Genomic DNA, 17998 nt, shown 5'->3' on the forward strand with positions numbered 1-17998 from the left:
TCTGGACGATCTGACTTTTCGGTCGAGACAAATGAAGTGTCACAGTTGGTCAGAGAACAACAATTCAGGTATCTGGCAGAGACAGAGAAAGCAGCGTCTGTCTCGCACAACTTCCTTGTGTTTGCAAATACCACTTTAAGACATTTCTATAGAGGCACTGAAGAGTTCACGTTCGCTAATGTGCAGTTGCTGTTGAAACTACACGTAACTAGTATTCAGGGTCTCCAGTGATAATCTGTTTTGCTTATTGGTTCAAATGGCTCTGAGCACTATGGGACTTAACTTCTGAGGTCATCAGTCCCCTAGAACTTAGAACTACTTAAACCTAACTAACCGAAGGACATCACATACATCCATGCCCGAGGCAGGATTCGAACCTGCCACCGCAGCGGTCGCGCGGTTCCAGACCGTAGCGCCTAGAACCGCTCGGCCATTCCGGCCGGCCGTTTATTCTAGTCTATCTTCCGTCTATAGATCTTTCCACCACCAAGTTAACTATTCCTGAATGCTGTAGTGTCTCTCGTGATAGCCTGTCCCTTCTTTGGACTTCCGTACATGCTGCCGTGCGGGGAAGTTGCGCTGTCTCAGGCGCCTTGCCACGGTTCGCGCGGCTCACTTGGCCGGAGGTTCGAGTCCTCCCTCGGGCAAGGGTGTGTGTGTGTGTGTGTGTGTTTGTTGTCCTTAGCGTAAGTTAGTTTAAGTTAGATTACGTAGTGTGTAAGCCTAGGGACCGATGACCTCAGCAGTATGGTCCCATAGGAACTTACCACAAAGAAGTACCAACATACATGTTACTTTCCTCACCATTTCTATTCGGTATTTCTTCTTTTCGAACCTTTTTCTATCCATTAACTGTTTATGTCTCCGATAGCATCACAGATGTAATGCTTCCAGCTCAAAATTTCAGATGGTTTGCGTTACGCTTCCATGCAGCGCTTTAGACAATCTAAAACAACCAAAGGTTGACGCACTGAACTCCAATTTGGTAAGGGTAGGGTTTAAATCTCCGACTGGTCATTCGGATCTACGTTTTCCATGGTTTTGGCAAAAATTATGGAGAGGCATATTAGGCAAAATATTTCCTGCCGCAGATTTGTAACGCCGTTACTGGATGTAAACATCGTATCGGACACCGTGCTACTGATCTCGCAACATCATAGTGGCACTGAAGCCAAAAGGCTGCAACCGTTTGCTTTTAAACCGCGTGGTTTGCAGGGACACAGTCCACGCAGACTGCAGCACACGCTGAGAGCGAAGTTCGCCCGTGCGGAGACGGAAAAAGTCCGTGGAAAGAATCGTTTTGGAGCGGTTGACGCACGACGCGACAGCCGGCAACTTTTGCTGACGCCAGATAGGGGGGCGCTGATGGTGCACAACAAGTGAGGCAACGCGCTGACTGACCTCGACCCTGGAATGTTGCAGACGCCGCTTCCGGGACGTCAGCAGCGTCTTCTCAACGCCAGCGGAAACACATACACACGCACACACACACACACACACACACACACACACACACACACACACACATGGGCGGCTGTCAGAATAGATAGCACACTGGCATTCACGTTGGTAATAGGACTATGAACTGCCTTTAGCCTGTGTCTTAGACTTGCAACAAACCCCTACCCGTACTAAACCTCCAGAAATGTCTCAACCTAGCCAGTGAGTCCGTACATAGCGGTATAAGGGGCGTACTGTATAACTGTCCATGCTTTCAACCCGAGGTTTGCGATAATTAAGCCAGTCCGTCCTTGAACTGAGTTCGTGCGCCGCAGCGTAGGAATTCTTATTATCTCTTATGTGGAGAAACTCTCGTAGTTTTATGTCACCTTGTAGAACCGTAACAACACCGTCGGATTCTGAAAGTACAATACCACTGTCTATATTTTACGCAATGAAACGGGAAGAATTATTTCTTTTATTTTTTTATTGTTTGCAAATAATTTTTACACGGTATGCCATTATTTAAGAAACACCGTAAAATCAATTTGTACACAATATTTATAAACTAACTATTAACAGTACGAGAGCATGGTCTACCGCATGACTAGATGGAAATGTATCCTATCGACAGCTGCCGACTATGACGCGCAATCTGTAACTTGAGCGTGCAATCGGTATAGTTCGTATAAGATCATACATCTTCGGTGATGCCAAAGTTATTCATTTATTTATTAATGTCGACGTTTCCTGCCACTGTAAAATTACTGGAAGATAGTATTTATGACTCATAGACTCCTCCTATTGTCTGAGTGGCAAAATGCAACTATTGTTAGCAAATATTTGTTAGTAACAATTACTTGGTTCGAGCCAGAATACATGTAATTTCCCTACTTACCTCTTTACTGACGTCACGAGCGATTTCTGCCTCGAAGGTTCGAGTCCTCCCTCGCGCATGGGTGTGTATGTGTTGTCCTTAGCGTAAGCTAGTTTAAATTAGGTTAAGTAGTGTGTAAACTTAGGGACCGATGACCTCAGCAGTTTGGTTCCAAAAGATCTTCCCACAAATTTCCAATATTCTGCCTCGGCACCTCATCCCACTGGCTCTGAAAGCACCAGATAGCCAACTGCTGACCAGCTTGGAAACCTACCGCTCACTCCTTACTCCATACGTACTGCAGCGCTGATACATTCACTTGACGTATGTAAAGGAGCAAAACTAGAAATAAAGTAAAATGCGCTCTTATCTGCAAATAAGGAGTACCTTACAGACTCCACTGTAAGAACCTCAGCGCTTGGCTTAACTATTGGTACCTCTCCATCAAAACTCAGGTAATAATTATAGGAAAAGCAAAATAAGCTTTTAGCACCTCTAATCGTACACAACCAACACTACAACACTAAGATCCCGAAGTTAACACTCGAAAAGAACTAAGTTGGAAACCCTTCTTACTAGCCATCCAAAAAAAGCCTGTAATAGAGTAATACTATTTTGCCTGTCCTAAATACTCCTAAACTCGAAATCTATCAACCCATTGTACCACTCATCTTTGTAAACCCTGGACATCTGCTGCTCCTAAACCAGCACTTTTCACCTTCTCCCTATCTGCAGACATCGCATATTCTTTCCCACGATAATTCAAATCGCTTTCCCCTCCAGGTCATTCTGGTATCTGCCTATCACGTAAACCATAACCTACCCGGACTGTTTCTTACCGGATGAAGCCTCTAAATCACCTTTGTCTAACTAGAATGCTAGTCACCATTTATCACCTATGTTCCATGTATTAGTTCATTTCAGCTTACACATGTAACTTTCTTTTATAACATTCTTTTTAATCTCGTCTCGACCCGAATACGTGCTCTACAGTTACCAGGAGTTCTCATCACAATCGTCCCCGTTGATTATATATACACACCCCTCGTTATCATTATGATAGGTATTTCACTATCATACGTTAACACATAAATGCTTGCATATGTCTGTAAATTATCTTTTAAACGCCTGAAGAGCAGCAGACGGGCAGTTGCTCGACTTTAAATAACTGAAAAATAAAACTACTTGTAATAATTTATATATATACCATTCTTTCCTCAAATTGTAACAATATCGGAAAGGCCTTGAAAGTCATTCTCTCCAGCTCGAATTCTGCATGAAACTACGACTTCGTAGAAACCCATGGAAGACCTACACGTGCCACAAATACCTTACATCCTGCCGCAAAGTGACTGCAACTCAATCAGAAATAAACCAAACACGTTCGATAACTCAAACATGTGAAGTTCTAAAAAAGAGTAATTTAGGCTCAAGAGCGCCGAAATGTCTGCTCGACAACCTCTCCCCACGTAGAGGATTGAAACGAACAATGAAGACAATAAATAAAGAAACTCTAAAAGCCCATTGTACCTAGGTTGAGTGCACATTGCAGTCAGGGCGTTAGGATGAGATTTTCTGTTATTGTCTTCTTTTTCTATGTAGCAAATCCTTTTTGTAATAGCGGTCTCTGTATGCATTCTGTCATTTCTGGGCCCAGTGTTTCAAGAGATGTACCCCTTGGCGAGAGCGAGTTGTCGAAACCGGCGTGGAGCATTACTACATGACGACCTGCGTTACCCGAAGCATCGAATTCCTTGTATGTGGTCCAGTGGTTGTTTATTTTGTGATCGCTTCAGGGATCCAATAATATGATGGTCGCACCTTCCAGCTGCTAGTAAGCATGTCGGAGTCCATGCGGTGTGTCAGCTGTGCTGTTAGAATAGTGATGTCCCATGGAAGCAAACACTTTCAGTTTGCTTTTGGCATTAGATTGCTGTGCTGTTCACATTTAGCAAAAGTGTCTGTTGTTGATATCAGGGTGGCTCGCATGACGGTTCGTGTTATTCTCTACCAGTACCTGCGCTCAAAATTCTTACCCAGCGGGTTTGCTCTGTGATCAAGGCAGTTAAATCGCTTCTTGTGGGAGAGGTTATCAAATTTCCGTCCAGCCATCGAGATATGAGATTTCCACAGTTCTCTGAAGCAATCAATGTGAACATCTCCTTCGAAAATTACACGGTCAGTTTAGTGTCCCATCCACGTCTTACCCAGGGTCTGTTCCATATCTAATGGCATCGTTTTTAATGGCCTTTTTTTTTTATCGAAGCTCTTCGCTCACTGACACATATGCAGTGGTTCATTCACTGGAATAGGGAAATGTCGTGTTTGAGAACTGAATGTTTATGCAAGAGTTCCTTGACATAGTGTTGACAACATTTCCTGTTTCGGTAGCATTCTTCTGTGTACGCTACCGCATCGAAGGGTGATTCAACCACTACTTGAAATGGTCTTATAGACGGTGGGGACACACACTACTTATCTACAGTCAGTACAATGGGTCTAAGGGGGAACATGGGAGTCATGACGCCCCCCCACCCCCAGGTCATTTTAATAAAAGTACGTTTTTACATAGACCAATTTTCAAATTTCTCAGATAACTTACAGGAAATAAAATAGCATGAAACAAAGAGAGTTGAAAATGGCAAGGATTAAAAAAAGATTACAAATTATGTTTAACACAAGACACTGTCCAACAGCGTGGTTGAGGACTGGCCCACATCGACATGGACTGACTTTCCGAACGTAGGCAGGAATTACTGAAAGACACGGGATTCCCTACCTTTTACGCGCTCACACAGTCGTATTCTGCTGACTTGCCTTCACAGTCGTAGCACTAAGTGACATACTGACAAAGGTGACTGCTCACTTGAATTTTATGTCTTATTTATATTACAACGTTGCCAAATTTGTGTGAGTTTCTTGCTATTATAGCCCTTAAATCAACAGAAAATTTCATGTTTTCGGACGACTGTTTCCAAATTATTTATCTCTCTGAATATAAACTGCGGTAACGACAGTGTCTTCGTCGACGCCAACGTTTTAATCATCCTTTTGTATTTGATGTGTTCTAGAGTGTTCATCCACCCCATTACACCGACAGACATAACAGAAATTTCTTAGTGTTCATGTTAAAATGAATTACTAAGCACTAATCTAAACAAATAAGAATTGTTATCTAGTTTTCAGATTATCCGGGTATAGTTCGTCGATTTTAGAAAAAAGGAAACAAAGTAGAACCTAGAAGTATTCCGTTATAATTAGAGTGGATATTTTCATTTAGAATACACTTACGCATGTGACAATTTTTTTTACAGATGGAAGACAATGCGGACACCAGTCCCATTATGAAGCACGGCTGAAATTTTTGTGCGTTGTTTTCCATTTAATCTACAAATAAATGTGGGAAATCTACCCATTTGAAATGTTCGCGGACGATTTCCCGCCTACATTTTTGCGTAGCCCTGTCTTTAGGAGCTAAAGTCTGATAATTTCCAACCCAATGCTTTCAAAGACAAAAAAGGAAGAACAGCGAGGTCGTTAGATACGGAGCACACCGTTGTAATAGGTCAATGATGGTGAAGGAAATCGGCCGTGCCCTTTCAAAGAAACCGGGTCTGCATTTGCCTGAAGCGATTGAGGGGCGCCACGGAAAACCTAAACGTGGAGGGGCAGACGCCGATTTGAACCGTCGTCCTCCCAATGCAAGTCCAATGTGTTCACCACTGCGCCACCTCTTTCGGTTGGTTACCAGTGCGTAACCCGTAAGTAGTCTAGTGGACTTTGAAATGTTACATGTAGCATATCTTGTAAATACAGTAAATAGCACTTCACCGGTTATAAGATGTCCGTATTGATTTATTTATGTTTTCAGTTATCTGTGGAATCTCAGGTCTGCTGAACCCGGATAATCAGTAGCTCACTGTGTGTGTGTGTGTGTGTGTGTGCGTGTGCGCGTGTGTGTGTGTGTGTGGGGGGGGGGGGGGCGTGACGTGCAGCATGCTAAAAGTGAGGGTGACAACAAGTTGTACATGGTGTAACTGAATTTCCTTTACAGACTTTGAGGACTTGTAGTGGAGACCAAGACGGTCAAGTTTAGCATAGCAACTCATGTCTGGAAACTTTTTCCCACTATACGGAAAACACCACGTCACATATTTCTCTCTGACTCCTGCTACTAGTCATCTGGGTCCACTTACAAATACGGCTCTATGTGACGACCACCGACGTCAATACAAATGCACTACCTCTGTATGATATTAGAGTACGCTCAATCCCCAGTCCCTGGTTCTACAGCTTCCGCCACAGTCCTAACCCAGACCAGTAGGTCTTTTCGGATACTGCAGAGGTATTGTTAATGAAGGATTTCAGGTGACTCCACAGTTAGTAGTCCATTGGGTTCAAGTCGGGGCCGGCCGGTGTGGCCGTGCGGTTCTAGGCGCTTCAGTCTGGAACCGCGTGACCGCTACGGTCGCAGGTTCGAATCCTGCCTCGGGCATGGATGTGTGTGATGGCCTTAGGTTACTTAGGTTTAAGTAGTTCTAAGTTCTAGGGGACTGATGACCACAGATATTAAGTCCCATAGTGCTCAGAACCATTTGAACCATTTTTTTTTTTCAAGTCGGGAGAAACGGCAGGCCGAGCAACCGGGCCACTACGAACTAACCACTGTTGCCCAAATCGTTGGTCCAGATGATCTCTGACCAAATGCGAAAAATTAGGTAGTGCGGCATCATGCTGAACCACAAGTTTTGAAGCACATGCAATGGCACATCTTCCAAGTGCCCATGCAGTATGCCGTGAACGAATCGCAAGTACGGGGCACCCGTGAGATGTGGAAGTATGACCCAGTCACTCATCCATTCAGTAACCCCCGGCCAAATGTTGAGACTGTATCGTTCGTGAAACTAATGGGCACACGCAGTATGTGGGTTTTCATTTGCTCGCACACGGCTGTTGTGGAAACTGAGAATACTTCCCTGGTGAACCTAGCTTCATCTGTGAAAAGGATCTGCCTTGGGAAGTCAGGCTTGTCCACACAAAGGTGCAAGAACCACCTGCAGAAGTAGGCTCATGTAGCAAAATTCTGTGGCTGCACTGCCTGTACCTTCTGGAGGTGGTACATGTGCACCTGCTGCTCACGCAGAACACGCCAGACAGGTTGGTCGTACACATTCAGTCTACTTGCTATGTTTCTGGTACTCTTCGTCGCGTCTTCTTCCACTGCAGGGCGTACAGTCGCCTCAAACTCGGGAGTGCGGCGCCGCCGTGGAGCACAAGCATCCGGCCTTGCTAATGGTGAATGTACGTGTCTCCGAGGCCCGCTGGTATACCGTAGAAAAGAGGAAGTGCGAAGGTGTCTAGCGGTATGGAAAATGCTCCGTATACAACTACGACTGGCCCTCCCACTGCACCGAGCTTCAACGTACAATAATATCATTTAGTAAATGTGTAGTTCACTGTGTTCGACAGCAACACACTAAAAATGAAATGTACGTATAGCTTGCATTCTGTACTGTAGTGGATAATTACTGCTATACACTACTGCAGTACGAACAAAAACCACAAGTATAACAGCAGATACAAACCTCTCTGGGCGGGGACAGTTGTACAGAATGAACAGAAACCACCACAGTTACAAACCTCAAACTGGGTAAGATGTAAACACACCTGTAGTGGTCATGGGACGTTAGGTGATCGGTGTATAACGTACTAACACCCTAGTTAGTGACGCCGAAAATGCGGGAGATCTGAACTTGCGTTGTGATATTTTGCATGTAGTGGAAAAACGCATATGAATTACTACACTACTGGCCATTAAAACAGCTACACCAAGAAGAAATGCAGATGATAAAGGGGTATTCATTGAACAAATATATTATACTAGAACTGACATATGATTACATTTTCACGCAGTTTGGGTGCATAGATCCTGAGAAATCAGTACCCAGAAAAACCACCTCTGGCCGTAATAACGGCCTTGATACGCCTGGGCATTGAGTCAAACAAAGCTTGGATGCCGTGTACAGGTACAGCTGCCCATGCAGCTTCAACACGATACCACAGTTCATCAAGAGTAGTGACTGGCGTATTGTGACGAGCCAGTTGCTCGGCTACCATTGACCAGACGTTTTCAGTTGGTGAGAGATCTGGAGAATCTGCTGGCCAGGGCAGCAGTCGAACATTTTCTATATCCAGAAAGGCCCGTACAGGACCTGCAACCTGCGGTCGTGCATTATCCTGCTGAAATGCAGGGTTTCACAGGGATCGAATGAAGGGTAGAGCCACGGGTCGTAACACATCTGAAATGTAACGTCCACTGTTCAAAGTGGGGTCAATGTGAACAAGAGGTAACCGAGACGTGTAACCAATGCTACCCCATGCCATCACGCCGGGTGATACGCCAGTATGGCGATGACGAATACACGCTTCCAATGTGCGTTCACCGCGATGTCGCCAAACACGGATGCGACCATCATGATGCTGTAAACCTGGATTCATCCGAAAAAATGACGTTTTGCCATTCTAGCATCCAGGTTCGTCGATGAGTACACCATCGCAGGCGCTCCTGTCTGTGATGCAGCGTCAAGGGTAACCGCAGCCATGATCTCCGAGCTGATAGTCCATGCTGCTGCAAACCGTCGAACTGTTCGTGCAGACGGTTGTTGTCTTGCAAACGTCCCCACCTGTTGACTCAGGGATCGAGACGTGGCTGCACGATCCGTTACAGCCATGCGGATAAGATGCCTGTCATCTCGACTGCTGGTGATACGAGGCCTTTGGGATCCAGCACGGCGTTCCGTATTACCCTCCTGAACCCACCGATTCCATATTCTGCTAACAGTCATTGGATCTCGACCAACGCGAGCAGCAATGTCGCGATACGATAAACCGCAATCGCGATAGGCTACAATCCGACCTTTATCAAAGTCGGAAACGTGATGGTACGCATTTCTTCTCCTTACACGAGGCATCACAACAACGTTTCACCAGGCAACGGCGGTCAACTGCTGTTTGTGTATGAGAAGTCGGTTGGAAACTTTCCTCATGTCAGCACGTTGTAGGTGTCGCCATCGGCGCCAACCTTGTGTGAATGCTCTGTAAAGCTAATCATTTGCATATCACAGCATCTTCTTCCTGTCGGTTAAATTTCGCGTCTGTAGCACGTCGTCTTCGTGGTGTAGCAATTTTAATGGCCAGCAGCGTATATTAAACTTAACCGCCTTGGTCCCCAATGTAAGTCCTCGGCGTCTGTAAAGGGAATTTAGGTAAACCCTGTATTTAGGTACGAGGGAGAGGGGAGGCACTAACAAACGGTGACACTGCCCCCTCCCCTCCCCGCCCCCTCCCAATATTCACAGACTCATTGCCGAACCCTGAATCCGTGTCTTATACCCTTACAGTTTCATGTTAATCGTGGCGGAAGGGAGGAAGATCTGACAGGGTTATTGAAAGTTAACTAGACCTCAAAAGCCTGCGCAGGTACAAAACCGTGCAGAGTTTGTGGTGCGTGACTGGGGCGCCTAATAGCCGCAGCGCCATGCGGCGGTCGCTGTCCTGGCCGGATGGCCGCTTCCGAGTCACGGAGCTGGGCGGTCACGCGACTAACCGCCGGTTGCGCGATTAGCGGGACGCGGGCCGCTCTCAGCCCAGAGAGAGGGGTGGCTGGACGATACCAAGCGGCTGCGCTACTATGCATGCGCTACTACACCGAGGGAATCTGACGGGGAGTAAAATTGTGCGCCGTAATATCTCGCTGTTCTACATAAGCCATTTGTACAAACGCTAGCACAACATACACGGTTGAGTCCCATTATTACGACCACCTGTTGGAGTCCTTTCCCTCTGCCAAGGCTGGTGGTGGAGAGATACCTATTATCAAACGGAGGAGTATCTCGACGTAATGCAATGCAGTCCTTCTCTAATCCACTGAATTGCCCTGCTGGTTAATATTCAGCACACGCCTCATGTAAGATTCAGCTAATCACGAATCTTTGCCATTACGAGCGTCTCTATTTTGAGTACAATTACAAAGCATACACACAGAATGTTCCAAAATGATCTTTACAACTTTGATCATGTATATTTCAGGCAATGACCTTGCCGCAGTGGGTACACTGGTTCCCGTCAGATCACCGAAGTTAAGCGCTGTCGGACGTGGCCGGCACTTGGATGGGTGACCATCCGGGCCGCCATGAGCTGTTGCCACTTTTCGGGGTGCACTCAGCCTCGTGATGCCAACTGAGGAGCTACTGGACGGAATAGTAGCGGCTCCGGTCAAAGAAAACTATCATAACGACCGGGCGAGCGGTGTGCTGACCACACGCCCCTCCTATCCGCATCCTCAGCTGAGGATGACACGGCGGTCGGATGGTCCCTATGGGCCACTTGTGGTGTGAAGACGGAGTGCTGCTGCCGCTGTGCTGCATGTATATTTTAGAAATGGAGATAGGAGAAAGGCGCGATCTGCGTTATAATGTTCAGACACACCTAAAGTTTTTGCAGACGTTTAACAGAATTCATTGTGTCCGCCATGTGTAGCACGCAGCATATCTATGCGATGTTCCAGTTCCCCCCGTATCCTGCCTAGCAGCATTAAGGAGTGCAGTTGCTGCTCTGAAGCGAGTTCGCAATTCCAGCAGGTCCCGCACCGGCGTCTGATAGCAACGTCGTTCATAAAACCCCAAAGGGAAAAAAAAAAAAAAATCTAACGGGGCTATGTCCGTTGACCATGGATTGGACACCTAATGGCTCGTACTCTGTCAGTCCAGTGACCTGGAAATGTGAAACTACCTGGCAGATAAAACTGTGTGCCGGACCGAGACTCGAACTCGGCACCTTTGCCTTTCGCGAGAAAGTGCTCTACTGCCAGAAGTAAAGCTGTGAGGACGGGGCGTGAGTTGTGCTTGGGTAGCTCGGTTGGTAGAGCACTTGCCCGCGAAAGGCAAAGGTCCCGAGTTCGAGTCTCGGTCCGGCACACAGTTTTAATCTGCCAGAAAGTTTCATATCAGCGCACACTCCGCTGCAGAGTGAAAATCTCATTCTGACCTGGAAATGTGTTGTCGAAACCTTCCCAAAAGTTTGAGAGCCAGTGAGGAGCAGCACCATGCTGCTGCAACTTGCAAGCTGCAGTTGCTCGACCTGTGAAATGCAAACTGTTCCGATACGACTAGACAAACAGTCGTTGTTGTGAAGCCTCTCTAATGGAAAAAGGTCCCACCACACACTCATGAAGAAGACCACAGCACACACTTACGTTTGGACTGTCGCTCACAAATGTGGGAGGAGGGGGGGGGGTCACAGCTCCACATCTTCCTCACATTCTGTCGGTTTACCTTCCCGGACGCAATTTAGGTATTCTACGCCATCGTCGATGCGACGCAGAATATCAGTCACAGATGCTTCACGCTTTGGTATGTCACCAAGACGAAGCGCATGCAGCAGCTGCACCTTGAAAGCATGTACCTTCAGTCTCCTGTGTAGACCATTTGCTCGTGACTGGTGGTAATTGCAATTGTCGAGACACTTGACGAACTGATTTGGTCGGTCTCCAGATAAATGCCTGTTCCACCCATTCCACATCTGCATCACTCCTCTTCATGGCACTACCAGGGTCCATGATCTTCGTGTACCACAGCCTGATGGTCAGACGTGATGGTGGTTCGGTTGTGTGCAACGTGTCCAGAAATTCTGCTGGGGCTGGATGTCAGATTCGTTCTCTATAAACCACTCTAAACAACGTGCGCGGGGGGAGGAGGGGGATGCTTAGCGAGAACCATTTTCGATAATAACTAACGGAAAAAACAAATAAAAAATAAAAAAAAACATACCGCAAGTGTGTGAACGTTATGCCGCAAACCGCAGTTTTCTACCTATCCCAACTTCTGAAATATACGTGACAAAGTTGTAAAGATCTATTTGGAACAGACTGTTATGTATCTGTCGACCTCGCCATTGGAATAGGCCTATTAATTAATGTTTACTGCTCTCGATCAAACTTCAGATTACCAAGATCGACAAAGGGTGAATCAAATAACGCTCGGCACAGGTTACCCCCAAAATTTCTTCACGAATATATATATATATATATATATATATATATATATATATATATATATATATATATATATATATATTGCAATGTATCAGAAATATAATACAGATCATATACGGTTGCAGGTTCGAATCTTGCCTCGGGCATGGATGATGGATGTGTGTGATGTCCTTAGGTTAGTTAGGTTTAAGTAGTTCTAAGTTCTAGGGGACTGATGACCTCAGAAGTCAAGTCCCATAGTGCTCAGAGCCATTTGAACCATATAGACCATAAACAATGTACAATGAACGAGTGAATCTGAGACCTATACAATAAATTTAAGAAATTTACCCTCGTCCTTCATTGTTATATTACATGTGACATGACAGCAAATCCTGCCATTCTGCTGTTGTGTCTCTTGCGCATGTTTCGCTGTGTTATTTTTAAACTTAGCGATTAATTTCGATTTTTATTTAAATCAAATATTCCACCTGCTAATTAAGGTTGGAATCTTTTTGACACGTTTGGCTTCGAGTCAAACATAGCTCATTTTCAAATGTATTGAGTGTTTATGTCGAAGAGTTACATAATGGAACGAGAAAGTTGGCATAACAAATCTGTCTGCTCGTAGGCTATTAATGCATTACTAAATCCTTATAGCACGACAAACGCGATCGACCCTATCGGGCAGCGAATTGGCGTGGCGATGCAAAATGCAGAGAATCACGCGAGGTGCATTTGGGCCACAGCAACTATTTTGAAAGAATTAATAACTTCTATGTATAGCTTACTGGCATCCTACAACGACCTCCGTGCCCTGCGTGCTGACGTGACATCGGCACGGAGAGTCACGCCCAGAGGAAGCCGGTGGCAGACCCCGTGCAGGAAACGGCGCGAGTGGCGTGCTCCGTGACGTCACCAGTCACCTGCCGACGTCACCAGCCGGCGCTGCAGTCCGCGCTGAGCTCACCCTGTCTGATCACGTCCTAACCTGCAGTCTTGTATGCCACAAATCAGTGCCATTTGTAGACTAAAGAGACTTTTCATTGCAACAGAAATTAAGGCTTCTTCTCGTCCCATTCGAGTAAGGAACTTGTTTTTATTGCGAGACGTGTGACTCACGACATGGTTCGAACGTTTCTACTTTATGCCCCTTGTGTGTATTACGTGTGGAGTCATGTTTCATGTAGTTGACCGTGATGATGCATGTGTAGTGTCGTGCCGTGTTTATGTTGTTGCTGTAGATGCTATTGCGAAAAGAGAGGGTGCAACTTGACGCCAGCACATAGCCTACACCTCTCTAACTGCACCAAAATGTCAGTCGCGACTAACGTCAGGCTTTGGAAACGTGGATAGTTATAAAAGAGCAAGAGAAAATTACTGCGCTTGTGTTTCTCAAAACCGAGAACATTCGATGTAGCCCGCTTACGGTCATTGCGTCCCACATTCCACCGAGTGGATTCTGTTGTCGAGAGGCAAATCTGAAAGAATGGCAAATTATTCACCTGCCTGAGAAATTAAAGAAGCAAGTTTCTTTGCAGAAGTAGATAAAAGTCAGATAATGCCAAATCAGGTGAAGGGCGAGCACATTTCAATAATTCTTACTTGAAAATACCTCAGTTTTCCCACTGGCAGCGCACTTAAGATGAACTGGCTTGATGATTTTTTTTTTTCTCTTGCGATGGAGACCTTGTTCATCCAGTTAGTCCAGGAGACTTGTGTAGTATTTGCTAGTTCCCAGGGGACTCTGGCGTTCATCGTTCCGTCAGATGATGTTGACATCACCTTTCTTGGAGCTGGGCTATTCGTTAACACCCCCTAACCCCTAATTTTATTGTTGAATCCATTCTAGCACCTCATCCACAGTAAAAAAACTGATACACAAAACATGCTTGATTCGTTTGAAAACGGTCCAAACATTACTGAATAGCTCGTTTCCATATTCGACCTTGGTTAGTTTTCAACAGCGGTACAAACTGAGCATAACAGAAAAGGATACAATGACGTCAACCCCATCTCTCTGCCAGATCGGGAACTTTTCTCGTTACCCACGTACGTCTCTCTACAAGCTAGCTATATCTAACGCGTTATCTCGGTACTGCTAGATCCTGAATGGAAACTTAGTTGTTTAAATTCTTTAAGTTTTTTTTTATTTGAGATATTCTATTATTTCTCATAACAACTTCAAATTTAGGGTTTACTAAAGTTTTAAGTCTCATTTCCAGGTCTCACACAAACCTGCGCGCATTGATTTAACCTTCTCATTACATGCTCGTTATCCCCTTTTAGAATTTATGGAACTTCCTCCAAAATATTTCATTGATTCAGCTTCTTCTTTAATCACCATTATTCGTCAATCTAGGGGAAAAGCTCCCAATAATATAGCCTGAGCGTCTTTACAGGCTTCACAGAAACGTAACAGCATTCTTCACTAAACACATTTTTGACCATGCTTTCGTCCAGTGCCTTGCGTTACGTAATTTTGCGTTATTGACAGCTCTTTGTTTACAATTACGCTTAAGGTCAGAAATAATTAGTGGAAGAGATCCTGAGATGTTACTGCCCCTCAGACAACGGTATTTTTCTTGAAAACATAGAAATATCTCCTAGTGGTCTGGTATCAGAAAATACTATCCGCGCAGCGCCGAACACCACGACGGAACCAACGACGTTTACAGGATGAGGTCCCTCTGCCAACGTCGCGTGTGGAGCCTATACTCAACTTCAACATAGTTATTAAGTCATTCTCACGCGGCCTGGCTACGTACATGTAATTACTACCGTCAAAGGCATCACTGCGTTCGCATTCTATTGTACCTCGAAGTTACACAATTCCGAACAGCTACTGCAGAACGCACGCACGCTATCGTGGCCCGCCAGTAGTCAGGGTATAAGAAGATGGGTTTACAGGAGTGCCCACAGACGCTGCCTCAATGCTGCCCTTAGACCAACCGCGCTAGAACTCACGCTCTCCACTGCCTTAAGGTAAGCATCTGCCAGGAGACTTAACATGGTGGTTATGGCGTGTATTTACTAAAAAATGAATTTACGTTCATCTATCACTTGCGACTTGACTAAACAGCTGTTGTACGCGTTTTGTGACTGGAGGGCGTCTCAGTAGCTATACACACCGTGGAACACGTGTTTGATCACCTACAGAACTTTTTTTGTCCGGTTAACAGCTAAAAGATTACGTGCCACGAGTTTATCAAACGACACGAGATCTCAGTATGAACAATTCGGAAGGGAAAACGTTATAAGCAAATAGGTTTGTTTATAAATAATTCTTCTGCTACCAGTCACGATTTTCTTTATTTTACTTTTCACGCAACAAGCGTTTCGGGAAATGATTCCAATTTTCAAGTGCGTTTTTTTTTTGCGTTTGTTATGGTATTTCTATGTGATGTTGTCGATGTGTGAGAGTCTGCTTCATTTCGTTGACTTTAAGTTTTCTTATGGTCCATTTGTGCAGTCTCGCACACACTAAACATCACACACAACTTGCTTTACGCTTTAAACATTTATCCGTTAACTAATTTGAAAACAGTGAGACTGTGAGATAAAAATTAAGTATATGCTTTTTAAAGTTTTTTTTTTTTTTTTGGTCATCAGTCTACTGACTGGTTTGATGCGGCCCGCCACGAATTCCTTTCCTGTGCTAACCTCTTCATCTCAGAGTAGCACTTGCAACCTACGTCCTCAATTATTTGCTTGACGTATTCCAATCTCTGTCTTCCTCTTGAGTTTTTGCCCCCTACAGCTCCCTCTAGTACCATGGAAGTCATTCCCTCATGTCTTAGCAGATGTCCTATCATCCTGTCCCTTCTCCTTATCAGTGTTTTCCACATATTCCTTTCCTCTCCGATTCTGCGTAGAACCTCCTCATTCCTTACCTTATCAGTCCACCTAATTTTCAACATTCGTCTATAGTACCACATCTCAAATGCTTCGATTCTCTTCTGTTCCGGTTTTCCCACAGTCCATGTTTCACTACCATACAATGCTGTACTCCAGACGTACATCCTCATAAATTTCTTCCTCAAATTAAGGCCGGTATTTGATATTAGTAGACTTCTCTTGGCCAGAAATGCCTTTTTGCCATAGCGAGTCTGCTTTTGACGTCCTCTTTGCTCCGTCCGTCATTGGTTATTTTACTGCCTAGGTAGCAGAATTTCTTAACTTCACTGACTTCGTGACCATCAATCCTGATGTTAAGTTTCTCTCTGTTCTCATTTCTACTACTACTCATTACCTTCGTTTTTCTCCGATTTACTCTCAAACCATACTGTGTACTCATTAGACTGTTCATTCCGTTCAGCAGATCATTTAATTCTTCTTCACTTTCACTCAGGATAGCAATGTCATCAGCGAATCGTATCACTGATATCCTTTCACCTTGTATTTTAATTCCACTCCTGAACCTTTCTTTTATTTTCATCATTGCTTTCTCGATGTACTGATTGAAGAGTAGGGGCGAAAGGCTACAGCCTTGTCTTACACCCTTCTTAATACGAGCACTTCGTTCTTGATCGTCCACTCTTGTTGTTCCCTCTTGGTTGTTGTACATATTGTATATGACCCGTCTCTCCCTATAGCTTACCCCTACTTTTTTCAGAATCTCGAACAGCTTGCACCATTTTATATTGTCGAACGCTTTTTCCAGGTCGACAAATCCTATGAAAGTGTCTTGATTTTTCTTTAGCCTTGCTTCCATTATTAGCCGTAACGTCAGAATTGCATGTCTCGTCCCTTTACTTTTCCTAAAGCCAAACTGATCGTCACCTAGCGCATTCTCAATTTTCTTTTCCATCCTTCTGTATATTATTCTTGTAAGCAGCTTCGACGCATGAGCTGTTAAGCTGATTGTGCGATAATTCTCGCACTTGTCAGCTCTTGCCATCTTCGGAATTGTGTGGATGATGCTTTTCCGAAAGTCAGATGGTATATCGCCAGACTCATATATTCTACACACCAACGTGAATAGTCGTTTTGTTGCAACTTCCCCCAATGATTTTAGAATTTCTGATGGAATGTTATCTATCCCTTCTGCCTTATTTGACCGTAAGTCCTCCAAAGCTCTTTTAAATTCCGATTCTAATACTGGATCCCCTATCTCTTCTAAATCGACTCCTGTTTCTTCTTCTATCACATCAGACAAAGTACGTACATATTAACAAGTTTCGTTCGCGAAATTCGTATGTAGGAACCAAAAAGGGGCTTAAAATGTCAGGAGCTGCTTTTCGCCCTTAACAGATAGCGTGCTGTAGTCGAAGGGGTTGGGCAGGAATAGACTGTAAAACTTCAGCCTCTCTCGGAGTATCGAATGTTTAAATAAATTATAGGAACGCAGCCGGTAACGTACTGGAGACCTGCCGATATTTCGACATGTGAACACTGCGGCATTTTCGACGCACAAATGCATCGAATGAAAGCTTGTATGGCACTTCAGATTTTCGGTGGGCTGGTCTCATTATTCTCAGCACACTGCCTCGGTACCGCTTATCCTGTAGAGTATAAAACACAAAGATTCTGGTGAGCATTTTCAGTTACTGGGACACTGTGATTAAGGAAGCTGCAGAGATTAAACTAGCAAGTGACTCCACAGAGATAACGGCTTTTGCCTTGATTCGGCTTCGAATCCGACTCTCTCC

At 44.8% G+C, this 17998-nt stretch overlaps 1 protein-coding gene and 1 pseudogene across 2 annotated transcripts in view; both read left to right on the top strand.

Annotated features, from left to right (window-relative positions):
• LOC126262286 (very long-chain-fatty-acid--CoA ligase bubblegum) overlaps positions 1-17998 on the top strand; it is a 215895-nt gene that overhangs the window by 68167 nt on the left and 129730 nt on the right. The window lies entirely within an intron of this gene.
• Positions 10405-10522, top strand: LOC126191889 (5S ribosomal RNA; annotated as a pseudogene).

Source organism: Schistocerca nitens, chromosome 6, assembly GCF_023898315.1.
Source record: "Schistocerca nitens isolate TAMUIC-IGC-003100 chromosome 6, iqSchNite1.1, whole genome shotgun sequence".
NCBI lineage: Eukaryota > Metazoa > Arthropoda > Insecta > Orthoptera > Acrididae > Schistocerca > Schistocerca nitens.